General features: G+C 43.5%; 1 protein-coding gene across 3 annotated transcripts in view; it reads right to left on the bottom strand.

Moving 5' to 3' along the window:
- LOC129824346 (leucine-rich repeat and immunoglobulin-like domain-containing nogo receptor-interacting protein 3) overlaps positions 1 to 21,853 on the bottom strand; it is a 189,655-nt gene that overhangs the window by 85,256 nt on the left and 82,546 nt on the right. For 2 of the 3 annotated variants that reach the window (XM_055883927.1, XM_055883926.1), the window contains exons 2-3: positions 15,301 to 15,470; positions 15,077 to 15,098 (exon numbers count right to left, since the gene is read on the bottom strand). The exons of the other annotated variant lie outside the window; for it this stretch is intronic. The gene's annotated coding sequence lies outside the window, so the exon portion shown is untranslated. The remainder of the gene's footprint in view (positions 1 to 15,076; positions 15,099 to 15,300; positions 15,471 to 21,853) is intronic. 3 annotated transcript variants of the gene reach the window in all.

Below are 21,853 nucleotides of genomic sequence, written 5' to 3' on the forward strand. Positions count from 1 at the left end.
CTCTTTGGCCTGAATGCCAATCGTCACATCTGGAGGAAACCTGTCACAATCACTACGCTGAAGCATGGTGGTGGCAGCAGCATGATTTGAGGATGTTTTTCAGCAGAAGGGACTATGGGACTAGTCAGGATTGAGAGAAAGATGAACGGAGCAAATTATAGAGGGATCCTTGAGGAAAACCTGCGCCAGAACAATCAGGACCTCAGACTGGGGGGGTGAAGGTTCACCTTCCAACCGGACAATGACGCTAAGCACACAGTCAAGACAACACAGGAGTTTCTTCAGGACAAGTCTCTAAACGTCCTTGCTGAGTGGCCCAGCCAGAGCCTGGACTTGAACCCGATCGAACATCTCTAGAGAGACCTGAAAATAGCTGTGCAGCAGAGGAGAGGATCTGCAGAGAAGAATGGGAAAAACTCCCTTAAATACAGGTGTGCCAAGCTTGTAGTGTCAAACCTAAGAAGACTCAATGCTGTAATTGCTGCCAAAGGTGCTTCATCATAGTACTGAGAAAGGGTCTGAATATTTATGTAAATATCATATTTCTGTTTAGAATTTTTTTATACATTTGCAAACATACAACAAAAAAACGGTTTTTGGTTTGTCATTATGGGGTATTGTGTGTAGATTGATGAGGGGGAAAAAACAATTTAATCATTTTAGAAGAAGGCTGCAATGTAACAAAATGTGGAAAAAGGCAAGAGGTTTGAATTCTTTCCGAATGCACTGTATGTGTCTCTAATAATGCCATACATTTGGCAGGATTTTAGGAAGTGCAGCTCAGTTTCCACCTCATTTTGTGGGCAGTGTGCCTGTCTTCTTGAGAACCAGGTCTGCCTACGGCGGCCTCTCTCAATAGCAAGGCTATGCTCACTGAGTCTGTACATAGTCAAAGCTTTCCTTAATGTTGGGTCGGTCACAGTGGTCAGGTATTCTGCCACTCTGTCGAATTGTGTTGCTGATGCTATTCTGGCCACCACCTACAGAGAGATTAACCTAGAGAAGAGTCCCCTAAGCAAGCTGGTCCTGGGGCTCTGTACACAAACACAAACAGACCCGAAGACCAGCTTGCTTAGGGGACTCTTCTCTAGGTTAATCTCTCTGTAGGTGGTGGCTTTATTATGGAAGGTTTGGAAATCGCTTCCTTTTAGGCGGTTGTAGAATTTAACAGCTCTTTTCTGGATTTTGATAATTAGGCCTAATTCTGCTCTGCATGCTTTATTTGGTGTTTTATATTGTACACAGAAGATGTTTTTGTAGAATTCCTCATGCAGAGTCTCAATTTGCTGTTTATCCCATTTTGTTAAGTCTTGGTTGGATTGCGGACCCCAGACCTCACAACCATAAAGGGCAATGGGTTCTATAACTAATTCAAGTATTTTTTGCCAGATCCTAATTGGGATGTCAAATTTTATGTTCCTTTTGATGGCGTAGAAGGCCCTTCTTGCCTTGTCTCTCAGATCGTTCACAGCTTTGTGGAAGTTACCTGTGGTGCTGATGCTTAGGCCGAGGTGAGTATAGTCGTTGTGTGCTCTAGGGCAACAGTGTCTAGATGGAATATGTATTGGTGGTCCTGGCAACTGGACCATTTTGGAACACCATTATTTTTGTCTTACTGAGATATACTATCATGGCCCAGGTCTGACAGAATCTGTGCAGACGTCTAGGTGCTGCTGTAGCCCCCCCCCCCCACCTCACCCCCCTCCCACCTCACCCCCCTCCCTCCCTCCCTCTCTCTCCTCCTTTCTCTCCTCATCCCGCACCCTCTTACCTCCCTGTCACCCCCCCCCCCACACACACACACAAACAAACACTCCCTCTGTCCCCCATACAGAACGATAGATAGATCAGTGCTGACAGCTTCATTAGTGGTAGCATTAGAGAGGCGGGAGAGAGTTAGCTGTTAGCGATGATGTGAGCCTCTTATCAGTGGAAACAGTCCTGTACGTTAGCAGGGTGGAGAGTAGGGAGAAGAAAGAGGTGAGGGGTAGATGGAGTGGGAAGAGGTGATGGGAGTGGGGGAGAGGTGGTTGAGGTATGTGTGGGGAGGTGGGGGAGGGGCCTGTGATGGGGAGGAGGCGATAAAGGGCGATGAGATGGGGGAGAAAGGATTATAAGACCGGGGAATGCAAAGAGGGGATGGGGAGTACAGGTGGAGAATACAGCACATGGATTAGTAAGGAACTGAGATATGGAGAGGAGAAAGGGGGAGAGAGGACGATATTGGAGGGGAAAGTCTAAGGGGAGAAAAGGGGTTATGTGGAGCCGTTGGAGGACCGCGATGGAGGAGGAAAGAAAAATGAAAGGAAGGATCTGGATTTGACTGGGGAAGGGGGCCTTGGATGGAGGAGAGGGGAGGAAGCGGTGAGGAGTCAGAGAAGGTCAAGGTGGTGTGTCCCAGCCCTGCTCCTCTGTATCTCACTCCCACTCTCCCTCCATACAATTGACCTTGCCCTTTACCAACCTTGATGTTGACCTTTTCATTAAATATTTTTTCTCTATCACTTTCCCTGCGTTAACACCTACTGGACCCACTTTACCGCACCCCATGAAACCCCACAGTTATTTATAGATACCAGGTCATTTTTATGCGCACATTATAATTGTGCAATATAAATGAAATGAGTGGAATGAAGATGCTAGTTCAAGGTGATGTTCTAAGACAAGTGGACTAGCTGCCATATTGATGATACCATCTTTCAGAATGTAGTGTCTTTCTCAAAGTTCTATCCATGCTATACATTTGACAAGGCTGCCATATTGGACTGTGGGAAAATGGGGGCAGGCCTACATAAGACAACAGACCACTTTTAGTCTTAATTTCTTGTATTGATGACGTAGCTCTCTCCAGAAATATTGTTCCTGTCCACACAGCCATTAGGGTTCTCCATTCAGTGCACAGACAGAAAGAAAGAACTCTCTGGGAAAAACAAAGGTGGAGGGGTATGTCTCATGATTAAAAACTCATGGTGTGATTGTGGTAACGTACAGGAACTCAAATCCTTTTGTTCTCCCAAGATAATTTTTTCTTTGGTTATTGTCACTGCCGTGTATATTCCCCCCAAGCCGACACCACGACGGCTCTCAAGGAACTACACTGGACTTTGTGCAAACTGGATACCTCATATCCTGAGGCCACATATATTGTAGCTGGGGACTTTAATAAAGGAAATCTGAGGAAAATACTCCTCAAATTCTACCAACACATCTCCGGTGCTACACGCGGAGAAAACACTCTTGCCCATTGTAACGCTCCCTTCCTGGGATGTCTACAAGGCCCTCCCCCACCCTCCCTTCAGCAAATCAGATCACACCTCCAGGCTGCTCCTCCCCGCCTATAGGCAGAAACTTAACCAGGAAGCCCCTGTGGTAAATGAAAACTGTGGATAGATGATAGCATTAGTGCAAAACTGAAAGCGCAAACCACCACATTTAACCACGGCAAGGGGACTGGGAACATGGACGTGTACAAACAGACCAGCTTTGACCTCCGTAAGGCAATCAGAGGCACAACGACAGTACAGGGAGTGGAGTCGCAATTCAATCATTCAGACAGGAGAGATGTGCCAGGGACTCCAGGCAATCACAGGTTATAAAGGGAAAGCGAGCCACGTCGCCGACACCGACGCCTCACTCCCAGACAAGCTAGACATCTTCTTTGCCCGCTTCGAGGAAAACAACACAGAGCAACTGACATTGGCCCCCACCCCGCTGTGTGCTCCCGATCTCGACGTGAGACATTCAGATCAAATCAAGGTTTATTGGTTGTGTACACAGTTTAACAGGTGTTATAGTGGGTGCAGCGAATTTTTTATGTTATTAACTCCTAGCAATGCAGTAAAATATATAAAAAAATGCAAATGTAAGGAAAAGAAAAAGACAAAAAAGAAATCAAGAATGGTGGTGTAACGGCAGTCTAGCTCTTCCTCCTCTTCGGACGAGGAGAGGCGAGAAGGATCAGAGGACCAATGTGCAGCGTGGTAATTAGACATAATGAATTTAATCAAACAAAACAAGACACTATACAAACTGACAAAACACACTAACCGTCACAGTCCCGTGTAGCACCAACACTGACACAGGAACATAGAATTCCCACCCAGCTCACGTCCTGACCAACACTAAACAAGCAAAACACATACGAACTCTGGTCAGGACGTTACAGGTGGGACGAATCTGATACTTAGCCTACTAGTCTGATCTCTTATACTGGGCCTACTAATACTAAAATAGCACTGTAGCAGTAATCGAATGCAATCTATACGTATGTACACTGTGATAATTTACACAAGATCAGCTAATAATGATATGTACAGCAGTAGATATACTAGAGTAGGCTATGTCAAGAATCCAGTGTATAAATAAATATGCAGTGTGTACAAACAGTGTAACTACAATTTTGGAAAAGTTTTGGAAACCCTGACCTCGCCCTCCTGGACAAGAGGAATACCTATGTGAGAATGCTGTTCATCGACTACAGCTCAGCCTTCAATACCAAAGTGCCCTCCAAACTCGTCACCCATGACTGCGTGGCTACGCACGTCTCCAACTCAATCATCAAGTTTGCTGACAACACAACAGTGGTAGTCCTGATTACCAAAAATGACGAGACAGCCTACAGAGTGGAGGGGAGAGCTCTGGTGGAGTGGTGCCAGGAAAATAACCTCTCCCTCACGTCAACAAAATGAAGGAGCTGATCGTGGACTACAGGAGACAGCACAGAGAGCCATCCCCATCGACAGGGAGAGAGGGTCGAAACCTTTAAGTTCACTGAGGACCTGAAATGGTGCCTCTTCAACCACAGGAGGCTAAAGAAATTCATCTTGGCCCTTAAGACCCCCGCAAATTTCTACAGATGCACCATCAAGAGCATTCTGTCGGGCTGTATCACCGCCTGGTACGGCAACTGCACAGCCGCAACCGCAGGGCTCTTAAGAGGGTGGTGTGGTCATCCCAAATCATCATCGGGGGCAGACTGCCTACCCTCCAGGACCTCTACAACACCTGGTGTCACAGGAAGGCCAATAAGATAATCAAGGACCTCAGCCACACAAGCCACAGCCTGTTCACCTCACTACCATTCAGAACAGTGTTTCCCAACTCCGGTCCACGAGTACCCCCGACAGCACACAATTTTGTTTTAGCCACAGACAAAAACACCAAATTTAAACCTGTCAAGGGCTTGATGATTAGTTGACTAGTAGAATTACGTGTGCTTATTCGGGGCCTCAACAAAAATATGTACTGTTGGGGGTAATTGAGGACCAGAGTCGGGAAACACTGATCTAGAAGGCGGCGACGGTACAGGTGCAACCAAGCTGGGACCGAGAGACTGAAAAACATGTTACCATGATTGCGGATAATCCTGAATGAATCATGAATAATGATGAGTGAGAAAGTTACAGAGGCATAAATATAAACTTCTGTAATACTTTTGGTTCCCTAAAATGAAGGGACTATGTACAAATACCCACCAATTAAAGCTGTTAGTCTGCACTTGAACTTCATAGTCATTGTATCATTTTAAATCCAAAGTGCTGGAGTACAGAGCCAAAACAGCAAAATTGTCACTGTCCCAAAACTTTTGTAGCTTACTGTACTGTATGTACTGTATTCTAGTCATGGCTCATTCTACAGCATATATACAGAACAAAAATATAAACACAACATGTAAAGTGTTGGTCCCATCATGCGCTGAAATAAAAGATCCCCCAAAAATGTCTATGTGCACAAAAAGCTTATTTCTCTCAAATTTTTGCACAAATTTGTTTACATCCCTGTTAGTGAGCATTTCTCCATTGAAAGGTGTGGCATATCACCAAGCTGATTAAACAGCATGATCATTACACATGTGCACCTTGTGCTGGGGACAATAAAAGGCCACTCTAAAATGTGCTGTCACACAACACAATGCCACAGATGTCTCACATTTTAAGGGAGCGTGCAATTGGCATACTGACTGCAGGAAATGTCCAACAGAGCTGTTGCTAGAGAATTTAATGTTAATTTCTCAACCATAAGCCCACCTCCAACGTCGTTTTAGAGAATTTGGCAGCACATCAAACTGGACTCCCAACTGCAGGCCGCAGAGTAAACATGCCAGCCGTGGACCATCCGGCTTCTTCAACTGCAGGATCGCCTGAAGACGGGGGGTGCTGAGGAGTATTTCTGTCTGTAATAAAGCCATTTTGTGGGGAAACATTCATTCTGACACCCATTCTGATGCCACCCATGGCTGCGCCTCTACCCAGCAGAAGAGGCCGGTGGGAGGAGCTATAGGAGGACGGGCTCATTGTATTGGTTGGAATGGAATTAAACTTTGATTTTATTTATGGTCATTTTGTATTGAGGATTTATTTATTGAGGTGTAGGCTAGTTAGCTGTTTAGCATGGTGTTTTATTGATGATGTATCTAAAGTGTGTGTAGGCTAGTTAGCTGCTTATCATGGTGTTTTACTGATGGTGTATCTAAAGTGTGTTTAGGCTAGTTAGCTGCTTATCGTATGCACATATATTTTTATGTGTATCTCCATGTATTTTCCTGTGTGTTATGTATTATTTTTGTTCTACAACGAGGACCAAATTGGAAATACGTTTTTTTACGCTTTCGTGTGTCATCCTTTTGGTTTCTTGTACTTTTAAAAACTGTACAAATTGTTTTACATTAAATAAAATCAAAATCAATCACTATAACTTATCACGCTGTCATCCCTAAGAATTGGGAGCATAAGGTAAGCACATCTTAGATTCAGCATGCACTTTGGAGCCACCTCAACCTCACCCTCTATCTATCATACTGTGTCCTGTCCCCTGATTGGTTCGTGGTGTGACCCATACATCTCCATACAGGCACAGGGCGACAGCTGCACGTCTCTAGGTCATTCTCACACACACACACACACACACACACACACACACACACACACACACACACACACACACACACACACACACACACACACACACACACACACACACACACACACACACACACGATGCTCTGATTCCAAAGAAAAAAGAAACAGAGTATAAAGACATAACATGTTATTCACACACTCTCAAGGAGTGCCTGCAAAGGCACTGTGGGGGGACCAACTTTATCACACTAACAGGACCTACTTTATCTCACCCCAAAAACCCAACAGCTCTTTACTGATATCTGATCAGTTTTATAGCCACATGATAATTGAGCCATAGACATAAAATGAGTGGAATTGAGATTCCAGTTCAAGGCAAGTGGACTAGCTGTCATATTGGTTGGATCTTTTGAAATGTTTGAAGATTCGATCATAGATCAAGGATCATAGCATCTTTCAGAATGTAGTGTCTTTCTCAGTGTTCTATCCATGCTATAACTTCTACACTGTTTCCATCTTGGATGGACTACTAGCCTGCTATTTGGTAGAAAAAGCACGTTCTATACCCATTATAATACGTCCCTTTTTCAGGACCCTGTCTTTCAAAGATAATTCGTAAAAATCCCAAAACTCAGTGAGTGCTCAGACTGTCCGCAATAGGCTGAGACAGACTGGACTGAGAGCTTGTAGGCCTGTTGTAAGGCAGGTCCTCACCAGACATCACCGGCAACAATGTCGCCTATGGGCACAACCCCACCGTCGCTGGAAGAGACAGGACTGGCAAAAAGTGCTCTTCACTGACAACTTGCGGTTTTGTCTCACCAGGGGTGATGGTCGGATTCGCGTTTATCGTCGAAGGAATGACCGTTACACCGAGGCCTGTACTCTGGAGCGGGATCGATTTGGAGGTGGAGGGTCCGTCATGGTCTGGGGAAGTGTCACAGCATCATCGGACTGAGCTTGTTGTCATTGCAGGCAATCTCAACGCTGTGCGTCACAGGGAAGACATCCTCCTTCATGTGGTACCCTTCCTGCAAGCTCATCCTGACATGACCCTCCAGCATGACAATGCCACCAGCCATACTGCTCGTTCTGTGCGTGATTTCCTGCAAGACAGGAATGTCAGTGTTCTGCCATGGCCAGCGAAGAGCCCGGATCCCAATCCTATTGAGCACGTCTGGGACCTGTTGGATCAGAGGGTGAGGGCTATGGCCATTTCCCCCCAGAAATGTCCGGGAACTTGCAGATGCCTTGGTGGAAGAGTGGGGTAACATCTCACAGCAAGAACTGGCAAAGTGCTGGTGCAGCTGGTGGCCATACCAGACACTGACTCTTACTTTTGATTTTGACCCCCCCTTTGTTCAGGGACACATTATTCAATTTCTGTTAGTCACATGTCTGTGGAACTTCAGTTCCGTTCAGTTTATGTCTCAGTTGTTGAAGATGAATGTGGAAGTAGAGATACTGAGGTGCAAAAGAGCAAAAACAATAAATAACAATATGGGGATGAGGTAGTTAGGTGGGCTATTTACAGGTGCAATGATCTGTAAGCTGCTCTGACAGCTGATGCTTAAAGTTGGTGAGGGAGATATGAGTCTCCAGCTTCAGTGATTTTTGTAATTCGTTCCAGTCATTGGCAGCAGAGAACTGGAAGGAAAGGTGGCCAAATAAGGAATTGGCTTGGGGGGGGTCATCAGTGAAACACACCTGCTGGAGCGCGTGCTACGGGTGGGTGCTGCTATGGTGACCAGTGAGCTGAGATAAGGCGGGGATTTACCTAGCTAAGACATGTAGATGACCTGGAGCCAATGGGTTTGGCAACGAATATGAAGCGAGGGCCAGCCAATGAGAGCATACAGGTCGCGGTGGTGGGTAGTATATGGGGCTTTGGTGACAAAACGGATGGCACTGTGATAGACTGCATCCAATTTGTTAAGCTGGGTGTTGGAGGCTATTTTGTAAACGACATCGCTGAAGTCAAGGATTGGTAGGACAGTCAGTTTTACAGGGGTATGTTTGGCAGCACGAGTGAAGGATGCTTTTTTGCGAAATAGGAAGCAGATTCTACATTTAATTTTGGATTGGAGATGCTTAATGTGAGTCTAGAAGGAGAGTTTACAGTCTAACCAGAAACCTAGGTATTTGTAATTGTCCACATATTCTAAGTCAGAACCGCCCAGAGTAGTGATGCTAGATGGGCGGGCAGGTGAGGGCAGCGATCGGTTGAAGAGCATGCATTTAGTTTTAATTGCATTTAAGAGCAGTTGGAGGCCACGGAAGGAGAGTTGTAATGGCATTGAAGCTCATCTGGAGGTTAGTTAAAACCTTTTCTCAATAGGGGGGCGCTATTTTCACTTTGTAAAAAATCGTGCCAAAATTAAACTGCCTCGTACTCTATTCTAGCTCGTACAATATGCATATTATTATTACTATTGGATAGAAAACACTCTCAAGTTTCTAAAACCGTTTGAATTATATCTGTGAGTAAAACAGAACTCATTTTGCAGCAAACTTCCTGACAGGAAGTGAAAAATCTGAAATCGAGGCTCTGTTCCAGGGCCTTCCTATTAATTTGTCTGAAATCTATGGATATACATGCACTGCATACGCCTTCCACTAGATGTCAACAGGCAGTGAGAGGTGGAATGGGGTGTCTAGCTTGATCTGAGGCCGAACAAGAGCTTTTGGAATGACGTGTCTGGAAATTTCATTGTCTTCGAAGGCGCGAGAAGGAACCCCAGATTGCCTTCTGAAAAGCTTTCGGCATACACGTTAGATATCTCCGGCTCTGATTTTATTTGATAGATGTGATAAAAACATCATAAAGTAGTTTTTTTAAACAGAGTTATATCAGTTTATTGAACGTTTATTGCGAGTTTTGGAATTTTCTTTTCTTTGCGTCATGTGAAGTTGGGCACGTTTGCGCCACATGGCTAGCTATGGTTGCTAATTCGACAGGAGAAGAGGACATTCTAAAACCAAACAACGATTATTCTGGACAAAGGACTCCTTGTACAAGATTCTGATGGAAGCTCAGCAAAAGTAGGAACCATTTATGATGTTATTTCGTCTTTCTGTGGAAAATGTTTAGTCATATTTTCCGCACTTATTGCGGGCGCTGTCTCGCTATAACGTAAGCTGTATGTCATACTAAAGTTATTTAAAAAATATCTAACACAGCGGTTGCATTAAGAACTATTGTATATTTCATTTGCTGTACAACATGTATTTTTTTAGTAAAGTTTATGATGAGTTATTTGATTAGATTAGGTGACTGTCCAAAATATCTCCAGAGAATTTTGTGCATTTTGACTACGTATTCACATTGTAAAACCACGATTTGTACCGCTAAATATGCACATTTTCGAACAAAACATATATGTATTGTGTAACATGATGTTATAGGACTGTCATCTGATGAAGTTTGTCAAGGTTAGTGAATAATTTTATATCTTTTGCTGTTTTTTTGCGATCGCTACCTTTGCGGTGAATGAATGCGGTTGTGTGTTTGGCTATTGTGGTAAGCTAATATAATGCTATTTTGTGTTTTCGCTGTAAAACACTTAAAAAATCTGAAATATTGGCTGGATTCACAAGATGTTTATCTTTCATTTGCTGTACACCATGTATTTTCGTAAATGTTTTATGATGAGTATTTAGGAATTTCACGTTGCTCTCTGTAATTATTCCGGCTGCTTTGGTGATATTTTTTATGGTAGCTGCAATGTAAAACTATGATTTATACCTCAAATATGCACATTTTCGAACAAAACATAGATTTATTGTATAACATGTTATAAGACTGTCATGTCAAGTTGTTTCTTGGTTAGTGACTAATTATATCTCTATTTGGTCGGTTTTGTGATAGCTACCTATGCGGTAAAAAAATTGTGAAAATATGTCTTTTGCTATTGTGGTTAGCTAATAGAAATACATATTGTGTTTTCGATGTAAAACATTTTAGAAATCGGAAATAATGGCTGGATTCACAAGATGTGTATCTTTCATTTGGTGTCTTGGACTTGGGATTTCATGATATTTATATGCTAGTATTTACTTGTGGCGCTATGCTAGGCTATGCTAATCAGCTTTTTTACTGATGAGGATGCTCCCGGATCCGGGATGGTGACCAAGTAGAAGTGTACAAAGAAGGGCCAGAAGTATACAGAATTGTGGCGTCTGCGTAGAGGTGGATCAGAGAATCACCAGCAGCAAGAGCGACATCATTGAGGTATACAGAGAAAAGAGTCGGCCCGAGGATTGAACCCTGGATAAAGGTCTGTAACAGTTTGGGTCTAGAGTGTCTCCCCTTTGAAGAGGGGGATGACCGCGGTGGCTTTCCAATCTTTGGGGATCTCAGATGATACGAAAGAGAGGTTGAACAGGCTAGTAATAGGGGTTTAACAATTGCGACGGATAATTTTAGAAATAGAGGGTCCAGATTGTCTAGCCCAGCTGATTTGTTGGGGTCCAGATTTTGCAGCTCTTTCAGCACATCAGCTATCTGGATTTGGGTGAAGGAGAAATGGGGGAGGCTTGGGCAAGTTGCTGTGGGGTGTGCAGAGCTGTTGACAGGGGTAGGGTTAGCCAGGTGGACAACATGGCCAGCCGTAAAAAAATGCTTATTGAAATTGTCAAATATTGTGGATTTATCGGTGGTGACAGCCCCAGTGCAGTGGGCAGCTGCTCTTATTCTCCATGGACTTTACGATGTCCCAGAACTTTTTAGAGTTTGTGCTACTGGATGCAAATTTCAGTTTGAAAAAGCTAGCCTTTGCTTTCCTAACTGCCTGTGTATATTGGTTCCTAACTTCCCTGAAAAGTTGCATATCGCGGGGGCTATTCGATGCTAATGCGGGACGCCACAGGATGTTTTTGTGCTGGTCGAGGGCAGTCAAGTCTGGAGTGAACCAAGGGCTATATCTGTTCCTAGTTCAAAATGTTTTGAATGGAGCATGCTTATTTAAGCTGGTGAGGAAAGCACTTTTAAAGAATAACCAGGCATCCTCTACTGACGAAATGAGGTCGATATCTTTCCAGGATACCCGGGCCAGGTCGATTAGAAAGGCCTGCTCGCTGAAGTGTTTTAGGGAGCGTTTGACAGTGATGAGGGGTAGTCGTTTGACCGCGGACCCATTACGGACTCAGGCAATGAGGCAGTGATAACTGAGATCCTAGTTGAAGACAGCAGAGGTGTATTTGGAGGCAGGTTGGTCAGGATGATATCTATGAGGATGCCCGTGTCTACGGATTTGGGGTTGTACCTGTTAGGTTCCATGATACTTTGGGTGAGATTGAGGGCATCTAGCTTAGATTGTAGGACTACTGGGGTGTTAAGCATATCCCAGTTTATGTCACCTAACAGTACAAACTGAAGATAAATGGGGACTGAGGGGGGTCTATAACAAGCGGCAACAGTGAGAGACTTATTTCTGGAAAGGCGGATTTTTAAAAGTAGAAGCTCGAACTGTTTGGGCACAGACCTGTATAGCATGACAGAACTCTGCAGGCTGTCTCTGCAGTAGATTGCAACTCCACCCCCTTTGGCAGTTCTATATTGGTGGAAAATGTTGTAGCTGGGGATGGAAATGTCAGAATTGTTGGTGGCCTTCCTAAGCCAGGATTCAGACACGGCTAGGAAAACAGGGTTGGCGGAATGTGCTAAAGTAGTGGGGGAAAAACACTTAGGGAGGAGGCTTCTGATGTTAACATGCATGAAACCAAGGCTTTTACGGTAACAGAAGTCAACAAATGATAGCGCCTGGGGAATAGGAGTGGAACTGGGGGCTACAAGGCCTGGGTTAACCTCTACATCACCAGAGGAACAGAGGAGGAGTAGAGTACGGCTAAAGGCTATAAGAACTGGTTGTGTAGTGCAGGGACAGAGAATAAAATGAGCAGATGTCTGGGCATGGTAGAATAGATTCAAGACATAATGTACAGACAAGGGTATGGTAGGATGTGAGTACAGTGGAGGTAAACCTATGCGTTGCATGACAATGAGAGGTTTCGTCTCTGGAGGCATCAATTAACCTAGGTGAGGTCTCCTCTTCTGTGTGGGTTGGGAGGAAAGAGCTATCTAAGGTATTTTGAGCGGGACTGAGGGCTCTACAGTGAAATAAAACTAGCCAAGACCGCAATAGACAAGGCATATTGACATTAGAGAGAGGCATAAAGCAATCATAGGTGTTGATCAGGAGAGCTAAGACCTCAACGGTTAAATGGCGATGAATGGGCAGAGCGGGTCAGTTAGGTACATACAGGACCTGAGTTCGAGGCTGGGGCCGACATGATGTACCGTGCTATTGAAACAGTCCAGGGGGCATCAGCTGTGTAGCCGAGTGATCATAGGGTCAAAAGAGCAACAATGGGTGAGTCAGGGTGCTGTTCGGTTGTCACTACTACACTGGGCGAGCAGGTGACACAGCGTTCAGAAAAACTAGCGGGCCGGGGCTAGTAGATGGTTCTTCGGCGATATCGTAACAGAATAGCCTGTTGAGACCACATCGGGCGATCACGTCGGCAGTCCAGTCGTGATGGATCGGCGGGGCTCCGTGTCGACAATAAAGGGTATTGTAGCCCTAGAATTAGCTGGTATATGGGCCTAGCTCGAGGCTAGCTCAAGTCAAGCTGGTGCTTGCTTCGGGACAGAGGTGTTAGCTAACAGTAGCCACTTGTTTGCAGCTAGCTAGCTGCGATGATCCGGCGTAATGATGCGGTGTAATGAGATCCAGACGGGCAGGAATCCGGTGATATGATAGAGAGAAGCAGTCCGATATGCTCTCGGTTTATGTCGTGCTGTGCAGACTGGCAGGTGATTGTCCGAGCTAAGGCTGGCTGATGCCGGGGGAAAAAAGGCGAGGAGCGCTAGCCATGGCTAACAAAGACTAGTAGCTAGTTAGCTGGCTAACTCCTGATGGAAGTTCCAGTTATAAGGAATAAAAATAGCAGATCCGTACCACATTGGGTGAGGCGGGTTGCAGGAAAGTATATTTAGTTCGTAGACAGGAAGTGAGATGAAGATATGTACGAAAAGACCGGCTATTTACAAGGGATAAGACACGGGATAAGACAAAGAAAGATATACACGTCCTACTGCGCTGGCATCTTTGATTAGATGCCTTCTCTTAGAGCAAAAAATTATAATTCACAAATATTATTGAGAGAGTGTCAATGAGAGCGGTAGGGAGGGGGAGAGAGTGAGAATAAGAGAGAGTGAGAGGAGTTTCGTTCTCTGGCTGCTCTCTTTCAGGAAGGACCAGGATGAGTGGGCAGCGAAACATCGTTTACCAGCACAAACAGCTTGTGTGTGCGTGTGTGTGTGTGTGTGTGTGTGTGTGTGTGTGTGTGTGTGTGTGTGTGTGTGTGTGTGTGTGTGTGTGTGTGTGTGTGTGTGTGTGTGTGTGTGTGTGTGTGTGTGTGTTTAGGCGTGTGGGTATGTGTGTGCTTGTGAATTTGCGTGTGTGTGTGTGTGTGCATACGTATTCAGCTTTTCACCTCTGGCACAAATCACATTATATAACAGTCCTGAAATCAGAAGACACTATGCCAATAGCAGGTTGACGTTTATTGTCATGAATCTTGCCCTGGAGGCAGGACTGAGCGATTTCCCCTAGATGGGCCAACTACAAAGTCAAAATATGCTATATGGTAAAAATGCATGAAAACCTAAATTTGCTTTTTGGTCTTAATTTAAGGTTAGGGTTAGGCATTAGGGTTAGCAGTATGGTTACTTTGCAGGGCTGCCTCCAGAACAAGATTCATGACAGAAAACGTATTGCATGGCAATACAAACCAATAGCTTTGATAACACCACCAGCAGATGCAAATTAGCTTTTAAGCTAGCAAAATAGCAACGTTAAGTGCAGATAAGCCAGTTGTGAGATTGAAATATCCTACATTCCAACCAGAGATGAGGTGTGAGTATTTGTAGAGGGGATGGGTTACTGAATTGCAGACAGGAGTCTAAACAGCGGCAGGCTTACTCCTGGGAGTGGGGGAGAGGGGGGGGGGGGGGGGGGTGTAAATGGGTGTATTGTATTGCGCTGTTTCTATAGGCCCCATATAGAAACAGACTGAAGTGGGGTGCAGTAGGTTACATGCCCAAACCCCCCTGGACACATTAGGTGCTGCCTTGGTTGGACCGCAGATTAGGAGAGGATAAAGTGGTCTGAAGTGGAATAAAATGGGCTAAACTTGGCCTTGGTTGGCCTACTTACCACCACCAGTAACCCCAACAGCCTAGAGGCAGACAGAAAGACAAAGAGACAGAGACAGAAAGGTAAGACTCAGAGTGGACACAGTTCTATTTTTTGTTCTATTCTCTTATAGATGTCAATATGAGCTGTCATCTGTAGCGTGTGTTTGTGAACACATTAGAAATAGAATCACAGATGCTCTCCTGCATGTGAGATCAAAGGTGTGGGTGTGTGTGCGCGCGCACCTTGCATACATTCCCGCTTCGTTGGGTCCATAGTTGCCGTGCTGACCTCCACATTGCTAGGCGCAGCGGGACGACAGACACTGACCATGATGTCATCAAAGTATGAGCGACCGCGGTGTCAGCCATCTGACTGTGGCCATCTGTTTAGACCTACATATCACTGTACACCTCTTCACACACACACACACACACACACACACACACACACACACACACACACACACACACACACACACACACACACACACACACACACACACACACACACACACACACACAAACACACGGTAGGTATTTATGCCTAAGGGGCATTCATGTTAGTCTTTTCTCAAATACCATACCAGTACTGAAATCAAATACTTCTAAATACAAGGATGTTTTTGGACTTCGTAGTTACAGTACAGTAATGTTCTATGCTTAAATAGATTTTAATTTCTGCAAAAGCAGAGGAAGGTCCAACCCGTCTATCAGCCCTACAGCTGCTGTGCCCGCCAGGTCAAGTGTGTGTGTGTGTGTGTGTGCACTCAGGTGCGTACTTATGAGTGTGTGTGCGTATGAGCGCAACGTGTGTGTGTGTTTGTTTGTGAAAAATATGTGAAAAATGCAGCTAATTGGATGTCCTTCAGGATTAATCTACTGTCTTTAACCTTTCAGATCTCCATGGAGATGCCTCAAGGCCTACAGTCAGGCTAAGCTTTTTCAATCCTGACTGTGTGTGTGTGTGTGTGTGTGTGTGCACTTACTTCCTCTAATAAGCCAATTCTGCATTCACTGATAATAATTTGTGACACATTGAGAAAATGTATTATGAAAGTGATGCATAAATAGGTACACACCAGAAGGCCTACTCTATGTGAGGCAACAGGTTCCATTCTGGCCCATTCAGACTCAATTACAGGACATCTGTGATGTGATATTATAGGAGACACCCCATACCTGGATTCCTGGAGACTCACAAGCTGTACATAACTAGTGACGGGTAACAGGTAACTGCCAAAATAAAGGAAACACTTAGTATATGGTATATATATAAAGCAGATACCTCCACACGTGTGGTTCTTGAGTTAATTAAGCAATTAGCATCCCATCGTGCTTAGGGTCATGTATAAAATGCCCAGTTGCCCGTTATTTTGGCTAACATGGCTAAGAAAAGAGATCTCAGTGACTTTGGAAGAGGGGTCTCAAAGGAGCATATGGGGGTTTAAAGTGTGTGTGTGTGTGTGCTGAACACTTACGGGAGATTCTGGAGCGGCGTTTGAGACACCACTATAAAAAACAACAACAAATGAAGTAATTCCTCATAGAGGAATGGTGTCGGATCCCTCCAATAGAGTTCCAGACACTTGTAGAATATATGCCAATACACATTGTAGCTGTTTTGGCGGCTTGTGGTGGTGTCTGCAGAATCTCCCATACGCGTTCTATTGGGTTGAGATCTGAACTCTTTAAACCCCCTATGCTCCGTTGAGACCCCTCTGAGAGCTCTTCTTCTCGTAATTGTAGCCAAAATAATTGGCACATTTTTAAACATGACCCTAAGCATGATGAGAGGTTAATTGCTTAATTAACTTTAGGAACCACACCTGTGTAGAAGCACCTGCTTTCAATAAACTTTGTATCCCTCATTTACTACAGTGTTTCCTTTACTTTGGCAGTTACCTGTTTATTGGCCCTTTATTTTGATACTCAATATACTGTGCCTGTATGATTGTGACCAACTTGTCTCTTGTAGTACAGCAAAGGCCTTGGGGAGGAAACGAAACTTTAATGTTCTTTACAGTCCAATTCTCAGAAGAGTCAATTAAATGAGATAGAGATGACAAAATAATTGTGTGTGTGTGTGTGTGTGTGTGTGTGTGTGTGTGTGTGTGTGTGTGTGTGTGTGTGTGTGTGTGTGTGTGTGTGTGTGTGTGTGTGTGTGTGTGTGTGTGTGTGTGTGTGTGTGTGTGTGTGTGTGTGTGTGTGTGTTGTGAGAGCATAGAGGCAGCGGGCTGGAGAGCTCTGCTGTACCTAGTCAAACTCAAGAGTGCTACGCCCTGATTAAAAACCCCTGAGAGCACACAGACTTCCTTGGGCCAAGAAACATGAGCAATGGACATTAGACTGGTAAAAATCTATCCTTTGGTCTGACAAGTTCAAATTGGAGATTTTTGGTTCCAACCGCCGTGTCTTTGTGAGAAGCAGAGTAGGTGAATGGATGATATCCGCATGTGTGGTTCCCACCGTGAAGCATGGAGGAGGTGGTCTGATGGTGTGGGGGTGCTTTGCTGGTGACACTGTCAGTGATTTATTTTGAATTCAAGGCACACCTACCACATCATTCTGCAGCGATACACCATCCCATCTGGTTTGCGCTTAGTGGGATTATCATTTGTTTTTCAACAGGACAATGACCCAAAACACACCTCCAGGCTGTGTAAGGGCTATTTGACCAAGGAGAGTGATGGAGTGCTGCATCAGATGATTTGGTCTCCACTATCACCCAAACTCATCCCAATTGAGATGGTTAGGTATGAGTTGGAACGCAGAATGAAGGAAAAGCAGCCAACAAGTGCTCAGCACACGTGGGAACTCCTTCAAGATTGTTGGAAAAGCATTCCTCATGAAGCTGTATGAGAGAATGCCAAGAGTGTGCAAAGAGTGGCTACTTTGAAGAATCTCAAATCTAAAATATATTTAGATTTGTTTAACAATTATTTTGTAACTACATGATTTCATATGTGTAATTTCATAGTTTTGATGTCTTCACTATTATTCTACAATGTAGAAAATAGTAAAAATAAAGAAAAACCCTTGAATGAGTAGCTATGTCCAAACTTTTGACTGGTACTGTAAGATAGTCTAGCTTGCTGCATTTTCAGATATTATATGTTTCTGATTTAGTCAGAAAGTCATTTTAATTTCAAGTTAAGGCATACTATTAGCTAGCTAGCTAACGTTAGCTGGCTGGCTCGCTAGCTAACGTTACATGTATGATCTGTGTAGTAATATTATTTGTATCTCAGAGCCATTTGCGTTTGTCATGTGTACTCCCTCTCCGGCCTCTAGGTCATCAGGCTGCTGATTATCCCGCACACCTGTCACCATTGTCTCGTGCAGCTGCGCCTCATGACACTCACCTGGACTCCATCACATCCTTGATTATCTTCCCTATATCTGCCACTCCCCTTGGTTGTTTCCTCACGTGTTATTGACTATCATGTTGGTGCGTTGTTTGCTATGTGTTTGTTTCATTTGTTAAATCGCTCACTCCCAGGACTTGCTTCCCGACTCTCAACGCACTCGTTACAGCATTGCTAGTTATAGCCTAATGTTAGCTAGCTAACATTTACCTGGTTGGTTAGATACCTGCAGATTCATGCAGGGTAGTAACACGAGTTGGGATTATTGTTTATTGTCTAGCTAGCTAGCTAGCTACATGTCTAAACAAAACTCCACTATGCAAGTAACCACTTCACTACACCTTCTGTATCCTGTGCATGTGACAAATAAACTTTGGTAAACACATACTATAATCATATAAAATCAGAGCCGGTAATGTGAAGAACATGACCTGCACCAAAGTTATATTAGGATATAATGTTAGGCCAACGAGACAGTATCCAAGTTGTAAAATTGCCCTGCTTTACTTCACCACACTCACAACCATAAACTATTTTCTGCGATTGGGTCGCCATTAACCTCTTGGAACTATAGGGGGTGCTGTTCCGCATTAGCATATTTGTGTCTCCAAATTAAACTGCCTCGTGCTAAATTCTTGATCGTACAATATGCATATTATTGTTATTATTGGATAGAAAACACCTTCTAGTTTCTATAGAAGTTGAAATTTTGTCTCTGAGTTGTACAGAACAATTTCTACAGCACTTTTCATGACAGGGTTCAGATTTCAATTTTTTTTACCTCTGATCTGGGGTCTGTTTTTAAGGCGACAGTGAATGCTATGAAGAAACCGACACTGCCTACGTCTTCCTCTGGGTGTCTGTACGTCATCACGCTTTCAATGGAATCGATGGGATATTCACAGCCAGTATAAAAGACCAAAATGTATAGAGACCGCCCTTTCTCGTCGTGCGCCTGAAGCGTGAAGGGCATCGGACCTGCCTCGTTCCAAATCGTTTTCTAACCAGCAATATTTCTCCGGTCATGTTTTCACTCGTTTTAGGTGTTAAAAACATCAAAATGTAGTTAATTTGAACCGTTTTATAGCAATTTATATCCGTTTAGTGCGATTTTAGAGGAATTTATTTGTTGTGCACTCTGAAACTTTGGACACGTTTTGGGGTGTCGGTCGTTGGTGGTGGACATTTCGAAGGACAGAGGACATCTATCGACCAAAAGACGTTTATAACATAGAAAGGATACATTGCCCAAGAATCTGATGGAAGAACAGCTCAAAGTAAGCAATATTTAATATGATAAATCGTGTTTCTGTCGAAATATTTTAAACGCACATTTCGCCATTTTGTTTGGTATAGCTTCACTTGGCGAACCCTGTATTGAAAAGTAAGGATAATTTTAAAAATGTAAATCAGCGGTTGCATTAAGAACTAATTTGTCTTTCGATTCCTGTAAACCCTGTATTTTTTAGTCAAGTATATGATTAGCTATTAATTAAACCAGATCACTCTGAAAGATGGCGACCGACATTTTCAGGCTTGTTTTGCTACTATTTTCATTGTGTAACCACGGTTTTGTATGGCTAAATATGCACCTTTTCGAACAAACTGTATATGTATATTGTAAAATGATGTTACAGGAGTGTCATCGGAAGAATTCTGAGAAGGTTAGTGAAAAAATTAATATCTTTTGGCGATGTTGACTTTTATCGCTCACTTTGGCTAGAATCAATGCTGGGCTGCTATGTGCTATGTGCTACGCTAATATAACGATTTATTGTGTTTTCGCTGTAAGACACTTAGAAAATCTGAAATATTGTCTGTATTCACAGGATCTGTGTCTTTCGATTCGTGTATGCTGTGTATTTTTACGAAATGTTTGATGATTAGTAGTTAGGTAAACACGTTGCTCATTGTAATTATTCTAGTCCATTTGTGACGGTGGGTGCAATTGTAACCTATGGCAGCTACCTGAAATATGCACTTTTTTCTAACAAAACCTATCCCATACCATAAATATGTTATCAGACTGTCATCTAATGAGTTTTTTTGTTGGTTAGGGGCTATAAATATCTTAGTTTAGCCGAATTGGTGATGGCTACTGGTGTTGGTGGACAAATAAAAGATGGTGGATTATGCTAATGTGTTTTTAGGTAATAGATGTACATCTTTACATATTGTGTCTTCCCTGTAAAACATTTTAAAAATCGGAAATGGTGGCTTTATTCACAAGATCTGTATCTTTCATCTGGTGTCTTGGACTTGTGATTTAATGATATTTAGATGCTACTATCTACTTGTGAAGCTATGCTAGCTATGCTAAACAGTGTGTGGGGGGTGGGGGGTGCTCCCGGATCCGGGTTTCTGAGGCAGTAGAAGTTAACTTGTAAATAATTATCTTTCTGTGAGTTTATTTTCCTGTAATAATGATGACAAATGAGCTGAAGTGAAGACGTTGTCAGCTATATGATATGGTCATTATTTGAACTGGCTAGCCAGCTAACTTAACATCGTTAGCTAGCTAGCAAGCTAGAAACGAACCAAAACATCGTTTAGAATGTTGCTTTTAGTTGCCTAGTTTGATAAATTGACATATACTAAATTCATTTTTAAATGGGTTTTAAACGGGTGGTTTTATTGGTGTTAAAATACACTAGTTATGCTATTTTGGACCACAAGGATGATGATGTCATGCAGCCTGTAGTTTCTGTAGTTTTTGTGTTTTTCATAACGACAACGACAAATTTGATTCGGACGACAATAGAATGCTCATGAATCACTGCGACAACTGTCAATAGACGTAGTATATACCAGCATTTTGTCTTGATATCTTTGGTTGTTTAGTACATGGCCTGAATCCTAAAGAGATGGCTGTGGCTAAGGCTTAAGAAGGTGTGAACGAGGATAAATGGGTGTAGACAAAGAGCTCTCCAGTAGGTTTACCAAAATATTCAAGGTCCATTTTCTCAAAGTAAGATTACAAGTTTATCAACTTTCAAAGCAGAATTACTTTCCCATTGTTCTTCAAATGTAGTGTTTGGAATACCATTTTCTAGCTCTGAGTCTTTACTTTTGTCCAATGTAAAAAACACAATTTCAGATGTTGTTACATAAGACCGAATCGAGCCGGTCGTTCACACACGCACACACACACACACACTCTCTCTATTAGACAAGTACTTGTTCTCTCTAATACAAAACACATTTTCTCTATGGCCTGCTCTGTTCTGACTCTCCTGAATACATCTCTCCTCAGGGCTGAACTGAATACATTGTGCGTAATGTTAGGTTGCAGTCCTCAGTGTAAAACAGCAGTATAAACCATTACCCACGAGCTTCGAGCGGACAGGGCCTTGACTGACAGCAAGCAGCAGTCACCTCCGCAGGGTGAGAGAACAACTATTCATTTTTAATTTCCATATTCCTCCACCTTT

This window comes from Salvelinus fontinalis, chromosome 26 (assembly GCF_029448725.1).
Source record: "Salvelinus fontinalis isolate EN_2023a chromosome 26, ASM2944872v1, whole genome shotgun sequence".
NCBI lineage: Eukaryota > Metazoa > Chordata > Actinopteri > Salmoniformes > Salmonidae > Salvelinus > Salvelinus fontinalis.